This window comes from Montipora capricornis, chromosome 9 (assembly GCF_036669925.1).
Source record: "Montipora capricornis isolate CH-2021 chromosome 9, ASM3666992v2, whole genome shotgun sequence".
Taxonomy (NCBI): Eukaryota; Metazoa; Cnidaria; class Anthozoa; order Scleractinia; family Acroporidae; genus Montipora; species Montipora capricornis.
Window position 1 is genome coordinate 9,709,075 of NC_090891.1, and position 12,500 is coordinate 9,721,574.

Consider the following 12,500-nt stretch of genomic DNA (forward strand, 5'->3'; position numbering starts at 1 on the left):
CAGAATGGTAACTCATTACCTATTGTATTTTCCGGGATTTGATTGGCTTAGACCAAACTGTCCCATATTTACAAGGTACACACCTTTGAAAGAACTCTCCCTTTTCCTCCCAAATGGCGAGATTGAGAACACCGTCAAGTCAAAATTCGCTAAAGCGGAGCACCATTTCTTCAACAAATACACCACAACTTTCCAGCATTCCTGTTAGATCCGTAATAACCAGCAATCTCGGTCGTAAATTTCTATGAAACTGGATGGCACGTATCAGTTCACCGCTTTCTCCCCTTTTTTAAAGTTGTAGAAAAAAAAAAGTAATGACTTTTTCCCACGAATGCCCAAAGTTATTGCGTGATCAACATGAAAAAAGGGGTAAGGGTTTGCATTATGGGTTGGTGCCATCATCTTTTCGGCTGGGATTGAGGCAGAATGGTACTCAATTACCTATTGTATTTTCCGGGATTTGATTGGCGTAGACAAACTGTCCTATATTTTCTAAATTGCACAGTTCGCCTGTTTTTAAATGAAAACCCCTATATGAAACTATCCAAATTAATCCTCAATTGGACAGTTTAAAGAATTAAAGAATAATAGCTATGCTAACAATTGCGGATTAACTACCAGCTATATAATTAAGTTGAGAAAGTAGCTGTGACTGTCTGTGGTCAAAGGAAGCTTTGACACTTGACATTAAACCCAGCACCAGAGTCGTAGTCTGTAAAATAAGCTTGCTCCCGGTGGGGATCGAACCCGCGACCTTCGCATTACCCTAGCACTGTAACAAGGAAAGCTACACACAAGTAGGTGGGAGGATGTAAGTCTGAGTAAAGCAGGCTGCTTTGCTTGGCTTAAGGACTGGACGTTGTGTCCGTCTAACACCGTTGCAGGAGTGATCGAGCTCTACGAGCAACTATTGCCAACACGAATATATTACAGTCACAAGGTGCGAGCCCGACCAGCTACTGAAGTGGCATGTAGGCTATGCAGTAGATCAGCAGAAACAGTTCAGCATATTCTAGCTGGATGTCCCACCTTGGCCCAGAACAAGTACTTGGAAAGGCACAATAACGCCTTGAAGATCCTGTTCTTCGAGATCCTGAAGGACGCAAACCTTATTGACAAAGTCCCACCATGGTTCTCCCAAGTAAAACCCAAACCGGTATATGAAAACGACCAGTTTCAAGCCTACTGGGATGTCCCGCTCTATGCTGAGCACACCGAGGTGAGAGCAAACAGAATCGATGCCCGTTTTATCGACCACCAACAGGAGAAGGTGATAGCACTAGAGATGAGCTGTCCATGGATTGATAACCGAACAAGTAAGGAAGAGGAGAAGACAGCCAAGTATGCCCCCCTAAGATGGGAGATAAAGCGACAGTACCCTGGGTACGATGTGCAACAATACAACATCATTATTGACGTGCTAGGTGGATGGTCCCACAGACATGGAGGAGGAAATGAGGAATTTACTCGGGTCAAGAGTGAGAACTAAAGGAGTCCTGCTAAAGATGCAGAAATCGGTCTTATCAAGCTCTCTTAATATTGCCCGCACTTTTAAAGTAATCACATAAACTTTACGAGCAATATAACACGAATTTCATTTCAGCAAAGGATATTATTGTCAAAAAAAAAAAGTATATTATTATTATTATTATTTTTTTTTTATTATATTATTTTTTTTTTTTTTTTTTATTTTAGCAATCACTTATTTTATATTTTCACATAGTTTAATAGATTTAAGTGGATAATACTTTTAGAAAGATATTTGTAAATAGGACTTGAACATGGTGTTTTTAAGGAGCTCCTGGGTTACGATTAACGCCCCAGGTAGCTTTAAGGTATTGACATTCAAAAGTTTCAAACTGTCATAACTGACTAAACCCTCTTGTTTTCTTTTTTTTTGTGTGAGTTTATTAATTTTGTGCTTTCGTAGAGAATCAACTTGATAGATTTCCAGGGAAACACGGATGTTAGAACTGAAACTGACCTAAAGCAACAGAAGTAATAACACTTGCGGTGCCAAACACAATTTCAGCAAGTAATCGGATTTTGATGAATTTGACATGCAAGTTGGACAGCGGTTGAAGAGTCCTTTCTTTTTGTTTGGTGTTCTTGTTCTATAGAGGTTTTGCACGGCAGCCATGTTGCATGGCAGGAACAATGAAAATGTTTTGCATTAGAAAGAACATTTGTTCCCATGGGAAAAAGAATCTATTGTTCCTGCCATGCGACATGGGTGCCATGCAAAACCTCTATTACGCGGCCTTGCTGCCTTAGATCAAATCTTTCGAGTTGCAACCACAAGTAAAAATCAGACTTTTCCGAAATGGCAGCCTACTACTTGAAGTAACTCGTCGATTGTGTCCGCCTCTATGTAAGCAGAGCTTGGTTAAAGATAGGTTCAGCTCTGTCTGAAAATGAAGTCTGAAAATGCTAGCTTTAAGATGCGGAAGTCATGGGCTCGTGTACATTCCCAGGCGAATTTCCAACTCAGACAAAATCGACAGTCCTAGTAGGCTAACTGTATCCAATTCAAACCCTTTTGGGAATAAAACATTTTTGTTCAAGGTATTTACATATCATGAATTCAATATGACTGCTACATACAATGCACAACAAATCTTAATGCAGGGAGATTTGAATTGGGTACACATCGTGTTAGCCGATTAGGTCTATTTAAGCTTGTACCTCGAAGCTCAAGCCGAGATGAGATGCTTTAAAACGCATCATCTTTTGATTTGTCTACTAAGGGAAAAGGATGCGATCCCATTAATGCATTCCCTTCACGTTATTATGCACAACTACAATGATTGTCATGGAATTCGGATTTCAACAAACCTCACCTGAACATCAATAAAACCCAAGGCACCGATGGGAGTTGAACCCATGCCCGCCAGTTTACAAGACTGGCGCTCTAACCAAACTGAGCTACGGTGCCTTGCACGTAGACCTACACTAACTGCCAATGAAGTTAAGCCTTGGGATTTGATCAACGTCCTTTCATAGACTTGAAAAGCACTGTGTTGCTGTCAAAGAACCATCTGTCATTTCGATCAAAGAAGCGTAATAAAATATATTTTAGCGCTCACCAGTACATCAAGTCGACTTTAATAAAAAGTAAGATTGCCTCCGTGGCCTAATGGATAAGGCGTCGGCCTCCTATTGGGAAAAGAAAGCCGAAGATTGCGGGTTCACGTTCCGTCGGAGGTGTTTGCACTCACTCTTTTGCTACAAGGTTCACACCTTTGAAAGAACTCTCCCTTTTCCTCCCCCAAATGGCGAGATTGAGAACGCGCCACGAAGTCAAAATTCGCCAAAGCAGAGCACCCTTTGTTCGACAAAGACACCAACACCACTCCCCAGCATAGCTTCAAGATCCGTAATAACCAGCAATCTCGGTCATAAATTTCTATGAAACTGGATGCCACAGACAGACCTAATAGGCTAACTGTATCCAATTCAAACCCTTTTGGGAATAAAACGTTTTGTTCCATGTATTTGCATATCATTTAAATATGAATGCTGCATACAGCAGGGAGATTTGAATTGGGTACAACATTGAGTTAGCCGATTAGGTCTATTAAGCTTGTACCTCGAAGCTCAAGCCGAGATTAGATGCTTTATGGAAAAGGATGCGATTATTGGGAAAAGAAAGCCGAAAATTGCGGGTTCAAGTCCCGTCGGAGGTGTTTGGACTCACTCTTTCGCTACAAGATACACACTTTTGAAAGATCTCTCCCTTTTCCTCCCAAATGGCGAGATTGAGAACACCGTCAAGTCAAAATTCGCCAAAGCAGACCACCATTTCTTCAACAAATACACCACAACTTCCCAGCATTGCTGTTAGATCCGTAATAACCAGCAATCTCGGTCGTAAATTTCTATGAAACTGGATGGCATGTATCAGTTCACCGCTTCTTCCCTTTTTAAAGTTGTTTTTCCACGAATGCCCAAAGTTATTGCGTGATCAACATTGAAAAAGGGGTAAGGGGTTGCATTATGGGTTGGTGTCATCATCTTTTCGGCTGGGATTGAGGCAGAATGGTACTCAATTACCTATTGTATTTTCCGGGATTTGATTGGCTTAGACAAACTGTCCCATATTTACAAGGTACACACCTTTGAAAGAACTCTCCCTTTTCCTCCCAAATGGCGAGATTGAGAACACCGTCAAGTCAAAATTCGCTAAAGCGGAGCACCATTTCTTCAACAAATACACCACAACTTTCCAGCATTCCTGTTAGATCCGTAATAACCAGCAATCTCGGTCGTAAATTTCTATGAAACTGGATGGCACGTATCAGTTCACCGCTTCTCCCCTTTTTAAAGTTGTAGAAAAAAAAAAGTAATGACTTTTTCCACGAATGCCCAAAGTTATTGCGTGATCAACATTGAAAAAGGGGTAAGGGGTTGCATTATGGGTTGGTGCCATCATCTTTTCGGCTGGGATTGAGGCAGAATGGTACTCAATTACCTATTGTATTTTCCGGGATTTGATTGGCGTAGACAAACTGTCCTATATTTTCTAAATTGCACAGTTCGCCTGTTTTTAAATGAAAACCCTATATGAAACTATCCAAATTAATCCTCAATTGGACAGTTTAAAGAATTAAAGAATAATAGCTATGCTAACAATTGCGGATTAACTACCAGCTATATAATTAAGTTGAGAAAGTAGCTGTGACTGTCTGTGGTCAAAGGAAGCTTTGACACTTGACATTAAACCCAGCACCAGAGTCGTAGTCTGTAAAATAAGCTTGCTCCCGGTGGGGATCGAACCCGCGACCTTCGCATTACCCTAGCACTGTAAGTGACTGTTGCCAGTACTGCTTATAAGTACGACGCTCTAACCTACTGTGCTACGGGAGCTACTACAGTTGCCTCGGAGTGGATTGTCGACGAACCACCCGGTGGTTTCCCGATGACCCTTCAATTGTCTTTCGAGTGTCCTTTCCCACGACACCTATAATAATAATAATAATAATAATAATAATTCAAGTGTGTGGCAAGGAAAGCTACAAAAAAAAAACAAAGGTGGCAAAGAAAGCTACACACAAGTAGGTGGGAGGATGAAAGTCTGAGTAAAGCAGGCTGCTTTGCTTGGCTTAAGGACTGGACGTTGTGTCCGTCTAACACCGTTGCAGGAGTGATCGAGCTCTACGAGCAACTATTGCCAACACGAATATATTACAGTCACAAGGTGCGAATCCGATTAGCCCGAAGTGGCATGTAGGCTATGCAGTAGATCAGCAGAAACAGTTCAGCATATTCTAGCTGGATGTCCCACCTTGGCCCAGAACAAGTACTTGGAAAGGCACAATAACGCCTTGAAGATCCTGTTCTTCGAGATCCTGAAGGACGCAAACCTTATTGACAAAGTCCCACCATGGTTCTCCCAAGTAAAACCCAAACCGGTATTTGAAAACGACCAGTTTCAAGCCTACTGGGATGTCCCTCTCTATGCTGAGCACACCGAGGTGAGAGCAAACAGAATCGATGCCCGTTTTATCGACCACCAACAGGAGAAGGTGATAGCACTAGAGATGAGCTGTCCATGGATTGATAACCGAACAAGTAAGGAAGAGGAGAAGACAGCCAAGTATGCCCCCCTAAGATGGGAGATAAAGCGACAGTACCCTGGATACGATGTGCAACAATACAACATCATTATTGACCTGCTAGGTGGATGGTCCACAGACATGGAGGAGGAAATGAGGAATTTACTCGGGTCAAGAGTAAGAACTAAAGGAGTCCTGCTAAAGATGCAAAAATCGGTCTTATCATGCTCTCTTAATATTGCCCGCACTTTTAAAGTAATCACATAAACTTTAGGAGCAATATAACACGAATTTCATTTCAGCAAAGGATATTATTGTCAAAAAAGAAAAAGTGTATTATTATTATTATTATTTTTTATTATTATTCTTTTTTTTTTAATTTTAGCAGTCACTTATTTTATATTTTCACATAGTTTCATAGATTTAAGTGGATAATACTTTTAGAAAGATATTTGTAAATAGGACTTGAACATGGTGTTTTTAAGGAGCTCCTGGGTTACGATTAACGCCCTAGGTAGCTTTTAGGTATTGACATTCAAAAGTTTCAAACTGTCATAATAAATGCTCGGCAGTAGTTGAAGAACCGAACAGGGTGGATATGCTTCACTGAGCCCAGGCATACCCGTCACATTGTTATTGAAGGTTCCGCCAACACAGATGAAGCGTGGAGCCCGGCTAGCTCAGTCGGTAGAGCATGAGACTCTTAATCTCAGGGTCGTGGGTTCGAGCCCCACGTTGGGCGGTGCATCTCTATTTAGTATTGGCTGACTAAACCCTCTTGTTTTCTTTTTGTGTGAGTTTATTAATTTTGTGCTTTCGTAGAGAATCAACTTGATAGATTTCCAGGGAAACACGGATGTTAGAACTGAAACTGACCTAAAGCAACAGAAGTAATAACACTTGCGGTGCCAAACACAATTTCAGCAAGTAATCGGATTTTGATGAATTTGACATGCAAGTTGGACAGCGGTTGAAGAGTCCTTTCTTTTTGTTTGGTGTTCTTGTTCTATAGAGGTTTTGCACGGCAGCCATGTTGCATGGCAGGAACAATGAAAATGTTTTGCATTAGAAAGAACATTTGTTCCCATGGGAAAAAGAATCTATTGTTCCTGCCATGCGACATGGGTGCCATGCAAAACCTCTATTACGCGGCCTTGCTGCCTTAGATCAAATCTTTCGAGTTGCAACCACAAGTAAAAATCAGACTTTTCCGAAATGGCAGCCTACTACTTGAAGTAACTCGTCGATTGTGTCCGCCTCTATGTAAGCAGAGCTTGGTTAAAGATAGGTTCAGCTCTGTCTGAAAATGAAGTCTGAAATGCTAGCTTTAAGATGCGGAAGTCATGGGCTCGTGTACATTCCCAGGCGAATTTCCAACTCAGACAAAATCGACAGTCCTAGTAGGCTAACTGTATCCAATTCAAACCCTTTTGGGAATAAAACATTTTGTTCAAGGTATTTACATATCATGAATTCAATATGACTGCTACATACAATGCACAACAAATCTTAATGCAGGGAGATTTGAATTGGGTACAACATCGTGTTAGCCGATTAGGTCTATTAAGCTTGTACCTCGAAGCTCAAGCCGAGATGAGATGCTTTAAAACGCATCATCTTTTGATTTGTCTACTAAGGGAAAAGGATGCGATCCCATTAATGCATTTCCCTTCACGTTATTATGCACAACTACAATGATTGTCATGGAATTCGGATTTCAACAAACCTCACCTGGCCATCAATAAAACCTAAGGCACCAATGGGCGTTGAACCCATGCCCGCCAGTTTACAAGCCTGGCGCTCTAACCAACTGAGCTACGGTGCCTTGCACGTAGACCTACATTAACTGCCAATGAAGTTAAGCCTTGGGATTTGATCAACGTCCTTTCATAGACTTGAAAAGCACTGTTGCTGTCAAAGAACCATCTGTCATTTCGATCAAAGAAGCGTAATAAAATATATTTTAGCGCTCACCAGTACATCAAGTCGACTTTAATAAAAAGTAAGATTGCCTCCGTGGCCTAATGGATAAGGCGGTCGGCCTCCTATTGGGAAAAGAAAGCCGAAGATTGCGGGTTCACGTTCCGTCGGAGGTGTTTGCACTCACTCTTTTGCTACAAGGTTCACACCTTTGAAAGAACTCTCCCTTTTCCTCCCAAATGGCGAGATTGAGAACGCCACGAAGTCAAAATTCGCCAAAGCAGAGCACCCTTTGTTCGACAAAGACACCACCACTCCCCAGCATAGCTTCAAGATCCATAATAACCAGCAATCTCGGTCATAAATTTCTATGAAACTGGATGCCACAGACAGACCTAATAGGCTAACTGTATCCAATTCAAACCCTTTTGGGAATAAAACGTTTTGTTCCATGTATTTGCATATCATTTAAATATGAATGCTGCATACAGCAGGGAGATTTGAATTGGGTACAACATTGAGTTAGCCGATTAGGTCTATTAAGCTTGTACCTCGAAGCTCAAGCCGAGATTAGATGCTTTATGGAAAAGGATGCGATCTCATTAATGCATTCCCCTTTACGTTATTATGCACAACTAGAATGATTGCCATGGAATTCATATTTCAACAAACCTCACCTGAACTTAAATAAAACCCAAGACACCCATTGAAGTTGAACCGATGACCGCCAGTTTACAAGACTGCTGCTTTAACCAACTGAGCTACGGTGCCTTGCACGTAAACCTGCACAAACTGTTACTGAAGTTAAGCCTTGGGATTTGATCACCGTCCTTCCATAAACTTGAAAAGCACTGTTGCTGTCAAAGAACCATCTGTCATTTCGATCAAAGAAGCGTAATGAAATATATTTTACCGCTGACCAGTACATCAAGTCGACTTTAATAGAAAGTAAGATTGCCTCCGTGGCCTAATGGATAAGGCGTCGGCCTCCTATTGAAAAAAGAAAGTCGAAGATTGCGGGTTCAAGTCCCGTCGGAGGTGTTTGGACTCACTTTTTCGCTACAAGGTACACACCTTTGAAAGAACTCTCCCTTTTCCTCCCAAATGGCGAGATTGAGAACACCGTCAAGTCAAAATTCGCTAAAGCGGAGCACCATTTCTTCAACAAATACACCACAACTTTCCAGCATTCCTGTTAGATCCGTAATAAACAGCAATCTCGGTCGTAAATTTCTATGAAACTGGATGGCACGTATCAGTTCACCGCTTCTCCCCTTTTTAAAGTTGTAGAAAAAAAAAAGTAATGACTTTTTCCACGAATGCCCAAAGTTATTGCGTGATCAACATTGAAAAAGGGGTAAGGGGTTGCATTATGGGTTGGTGTCATCATCTTTTCGGCTGGGATTGAGGCAGAATGGTACTCAATTACCTATTGTATTTTCCGGGATTTGATTGGCGTAGACAAACTGTCCTATATTTTCTAAATTGCACAGTTCGCCTGTTTTTAAATGAAAACCCTATATGAAACTATCCAAATTAATCCTTAATTGGACAGTTTAAAGAATTAAAGAATAATAGCTATGCTAACAATTGCGGATTAACTACCAGCTATATAATTAAGTTGAGAAAGTAGCTGTGACTGTCTGTGGTCAAAGGAAGCTTTGACACTTGACATTAAACCCAGCACCAGAGTCGTAGTCTGTAAAATAAGCTTGCTCCCGGCGGGGATCGAACCCGCGACCTTCGCATTACCCTAGCACTGTAAGTGACTGTTGCCAGTACTGCTTATAAGTACGACGCTCTAACCTACTGTGCTACGGGAGCTACTACAGTTGCCTCGGAGTGGATTGTCGACGAACCACCCGGTGGTTTCCCGATGACCCTTCAATTGTCTTTCGAGTGTCCTTTCCCACGACACCTATAATAATAATAATAATAATAATAATAATTCAAGTGTGTGGCAAGGAAAGCTACAAAAAAAAAATAGGTGGAAAAGAAAGCTACACACAAGTAGGTGGGAGGATGAAAGTCTGAGTAAAGCAGGCTGCTTTGCTTGGCTTAAGGACTGGACGTTGTGTCCGTCTAACACCGTTGCAGGAGTGATCGAGCTCTACGAGCAACTATTGCCAACACGAATATATTACAGTCACAAGGTGCGAATCCGATTAGCCCGAAGTGGCATGTAGGCTATGCAGTAGATCAGCAGAAACAGTTCAGCATATTCTAGCTGGATGTCCCACCTTGGCCCAGAACAAGTACTTGGAAAGGCACAATAACGCCTTGAAGATCCTGTTCTTCGAGATCCTGAAGGACGCAAACCTTATTGACAAAGTCCCACCATGGTTCTCCCAAGTAAAACCCAAACCGGTATTTGAAAACGACCAGTTTCAAGCCTACTGGGATGTCCCTCTCTATGCTGAGCACACCGAGGTGAGAGCAAACAGAATCGATGCCCGTTTTATCGACCACCAACAGGAGAAGGTGATAGCACTAGAGATGAGCTGTCCATGGATTGATAACCTAACAAGTAAGGAAGAGGAGAAGACAGCCAAGTACGCCCCCCTAAGATGGGAGATAAAGCGACAGTACCCTGGATACGATGTGCAACAATACAACATCATTATTGACCTGCTAGGTGGATGGTCCACAGACATGGAGGAGGAAATGAGGAATTTACTCGGGTCAAGAGTAAGAACTAAAGGAGTCCTGCTAAAGATGCAAAAATCGGTCTTATCATGCTCTCTTAATATTGCCCGCACTTTTAAAGTAATCACATAAACTTTAGGAGCAATATAACACGAATTTCATTTCAGCAAAGGATATTATTGTCAAAAAAGAAAAAGTGTATTATTATTATTATTATTTTTTATTATTATTCTTTTTTTTTTTAATTTTAGCAGTCACTTATTTTATATTTTCACATAGTTTCATAGATTTAAGTGGATAATACTTTTAGAAAGATATTTGTAAATAGGACTTGAACATGGTGTTTTTAAGGAGCTCCTGGGTTACGATTAACGCCCTAGGTAGCTTTTAGGTATTGACATTCAAAAGTTTCAAACTGTCATAATAAATGCTCGGCAGTAGTTGAAGAACCGAACAGGGTGGATATGCTTCACTGAGCCCAGGCATACCCGTCACATTGTTATTGAAGGTTCCGCCAACACAAATGAAGCGTGGAGCCCGGCTAGCTCAGTCGGTAGAGCATGAGACTCTTAATCTCAGGGTCGTGGGTTCGAGCCCCACGTTGGGCGGTGCATCTCTATTTAATATTGGCTGACTAAACCCTCTTGTTTTTTTTTGTGTGTTTATTAATTTTGTGCTTTCGTAGAGTATCAACTTGATAGATTTCCAGGGAAACACGGATGTTAGAACTGAAACTGACCTAAAGCAACAGAAGTAATAACACTTGCGGTGCCAAACACAATTTCAGCAAGTAATCGGATTTTGATGAATTTGACATGCAAGTTGGACAGCGGTTGAAGAGTCCTTTCTTTTTGTTTGGTGTTCTTGTTCTATAGAGGTTTTGCACGGCAGCCATGTTGCATGGCAGGAACAATGAAAATGTTTTGCATTAGAAAGAACATTTGTTCCCATGGGAAAAAGAATCTATTGTTCCTGCCATGCGACATGGGTGCCATGCAAAACCTCTATTACGCGGCCTTGCTGCCTTAGATCAAATATTTCGTTTGGCCCATTAACGACGAACGCGTTGCACCTTTAGTTAGCCTCTTGCGATAGTTTTTATGAAGTCAAGAGTTGCAACCACAAGTAAAAATCAGACTTTTCCGAAATGGCAGCCTACTACTTGAAGTAAGGGGGTGTTTACATGATACCGGTACGAGTTTCATTCTGGTACGAGTTGTCAATTTCATACCGCGTTTACATGGACGACTCATCCCAAGTCCATCGATTACCGGACGCCATCTTGACGAATATTTAGAAATACAACGCTTGCGTCAATAGCCCCAGTCCACCACGACTTGACGACTCATACCGGAATGGGAGTCAATGTAGCGTTTACAAGATACCGGTATAACTTTTCATACCGTTATGAGAATTTCGATCCGGTACAACTACCGGGATGAACTCATACCGGTATGAGTTGTACTGGTATGAGATTTTTCACCGGTATCATGTAAACAAATACAGAGCGATAAGTAAGAACCGGGATGAACTCGTACCAGAATGAAACTCGTACCGGTATCATGTAAACACCCCCTAACTCGTCGATTGTGTCTGCCTCTATGTAAGCAGAGCTTGGTTAAAGATAGGTTCAGCTCTGTCTGAAAATGAAGTCTGAAATGCTAGCTTTAAGATGCGGAAGTCATGGGCTCGTGTACATTCCCAGGCGAATTTCCAACTCAGACAAAATCGACAGTCCTAATAGGCTAACTGTATCCAATTCAAACCCTTTTGGGAATAAAACATTTTGTTCAAGGTATTTACATATCATGAATTCAATATGACTGCTACATACAATGCACAACAAATCTTAATGCAGGGAGATTTGAATTGGGTACAACATCGAGTTAGCCGATTAGGTCTAAGCTTATACCTCGAAGCTCAAGCCGAGATTAGATGCTATAAAACGCATCATCTTTTGATTTGTCTAGGGAAAAGGATGCGATCTCACTAATGCAATAAGAAAGCCGAAGATTGCGGGTTCAAGTCCCGTCGGAGGTGTTTGGACTCACTTTTTCGCTACAAGGTACACACCTTTGAAAGAACTCTTCCTTTTCCTCCCAAATTGCGAGATTGAGCACGCTTTCAAGTCAAATTTCGCCAAAGCGGAACACCCTTTGTTCAACAAAGACAACACAACTTCCTAATATTGCTGTTAGATCCGTAATAACCAGCAATCTAGGCATAAATTTCTATGAAACTGGATGGCACGTATCAGTTTACCGCCTCTCCCCTTTTCAAAGTTGTAGGAAAAAAAGTAATGACTTTTTCCACGAATGCCGAAAGTTATTGTGCGATTAACAATGAAAAGGGGAAAATGGGTTGCATTATGGGTTGGTG

The 12,500-nt window shown here is 41.5% G+C and overlaps 7 non-coding genes and 1 pseudogene across 7 annotated transcripts; 4 read left to right on the top strand and 4 right to left on the bottom strand.

Moving 5' to 3' along the window:
* Positions 1 to 4: 4 nt before the first annotated feature.
* Positions 5 to 1,612, top strand: LOC138017255 (uncharacterized; annotated as a pseudogene).
* Positions 1,613 to 2,860: 1,248 nt separating this feature from the next.
* Trnat-ugu (transfer RNA threonine (anticodon UGU)) lies at positions 2,861 to 2,935 on the bottom strand. The gene has a single exon. It is a non-coding gene; the product is annotated as a tRNA-Thr (tRNA).
* A 1,820-nt stretch (positions 2,936 to 4,755) lies between these two features.
* Positions 4,756 to 4,866, bottom strand: Trnai-uau (transfer RNA isoleucine (anticodon UAU)). Its single transcript has 2 exons — positions 4,829 to 4,866; positions 4,756 to 4,791 (listed from the first exon to the last, which is right to left on the bottom strand). It is a non-coding gene; the product is annotated as a tRNA-Ile (tRNA).
* Positions 4,867 to 6,224: 1,358 nt separating this feature from the next.
* On the top strand, positions 6,225 to 6,297 carry Trnak-cuu (transfer RNA lysine (anticodon CUU)). The gene has a single exon. It is a non-coding gene; the product is annotated as a tRNA-Lys (tRNA).
* Positions 6,298 to 7,306: 1,009 nt separating this feature from the next.
* Positions 7,307 to 7,380, bottom strand: Trnat-ugu (transfer RNA threonine (anticodon UGU)). Its single transcript has one exon. It is a non-coding gene; the product is annotated as a tRNA-Thr (tRNA).
* Positions 7,381 to 8,431: 1,051 nt separating this feature from the next.
* On the top strand, positions 8,432 to 8,516 carry Trnar-ccu (transfer RNA arginine (anticodon CCU)). The gene is given in 2 exon segments: positions 8,432 to 8,468; positions 8,481 to 8,516. It is a non-coding gene; the product is annotated as a tRNA-Arg (tRNA).
* Positions 8,517 to 9,188: 672 nt separating this feature from the next.
* Positions 9,189 to 9,299, bottom strand: Trnai-uau (transfer RNA isoleucine (anticodon UAU)). The gene is made up of 2 exons: positions 9,262 to 9,299; positions 9,189 to 9,224 (listed from the first exon to the last, which is right to left on the bottom strand). It is a non-coding gene; the product is annotated as a tRNA-Ile (tRNA).
* A 1,357-nt stretch (positions 9,300 to 10,656) lies between these two features.
* Trnak-cuu (transfer RNA lysine (anticodon CUU)) lies at positions 10,657 to 10,729 on the top strand. The gene has a single exon. It is a non-coding gene; the product is annotated as a tRNA-Lys (tRNA).
* The last annotated feature ends 1,771 nt before the right edge of the window (positions 10,730 to 12,500 follow it).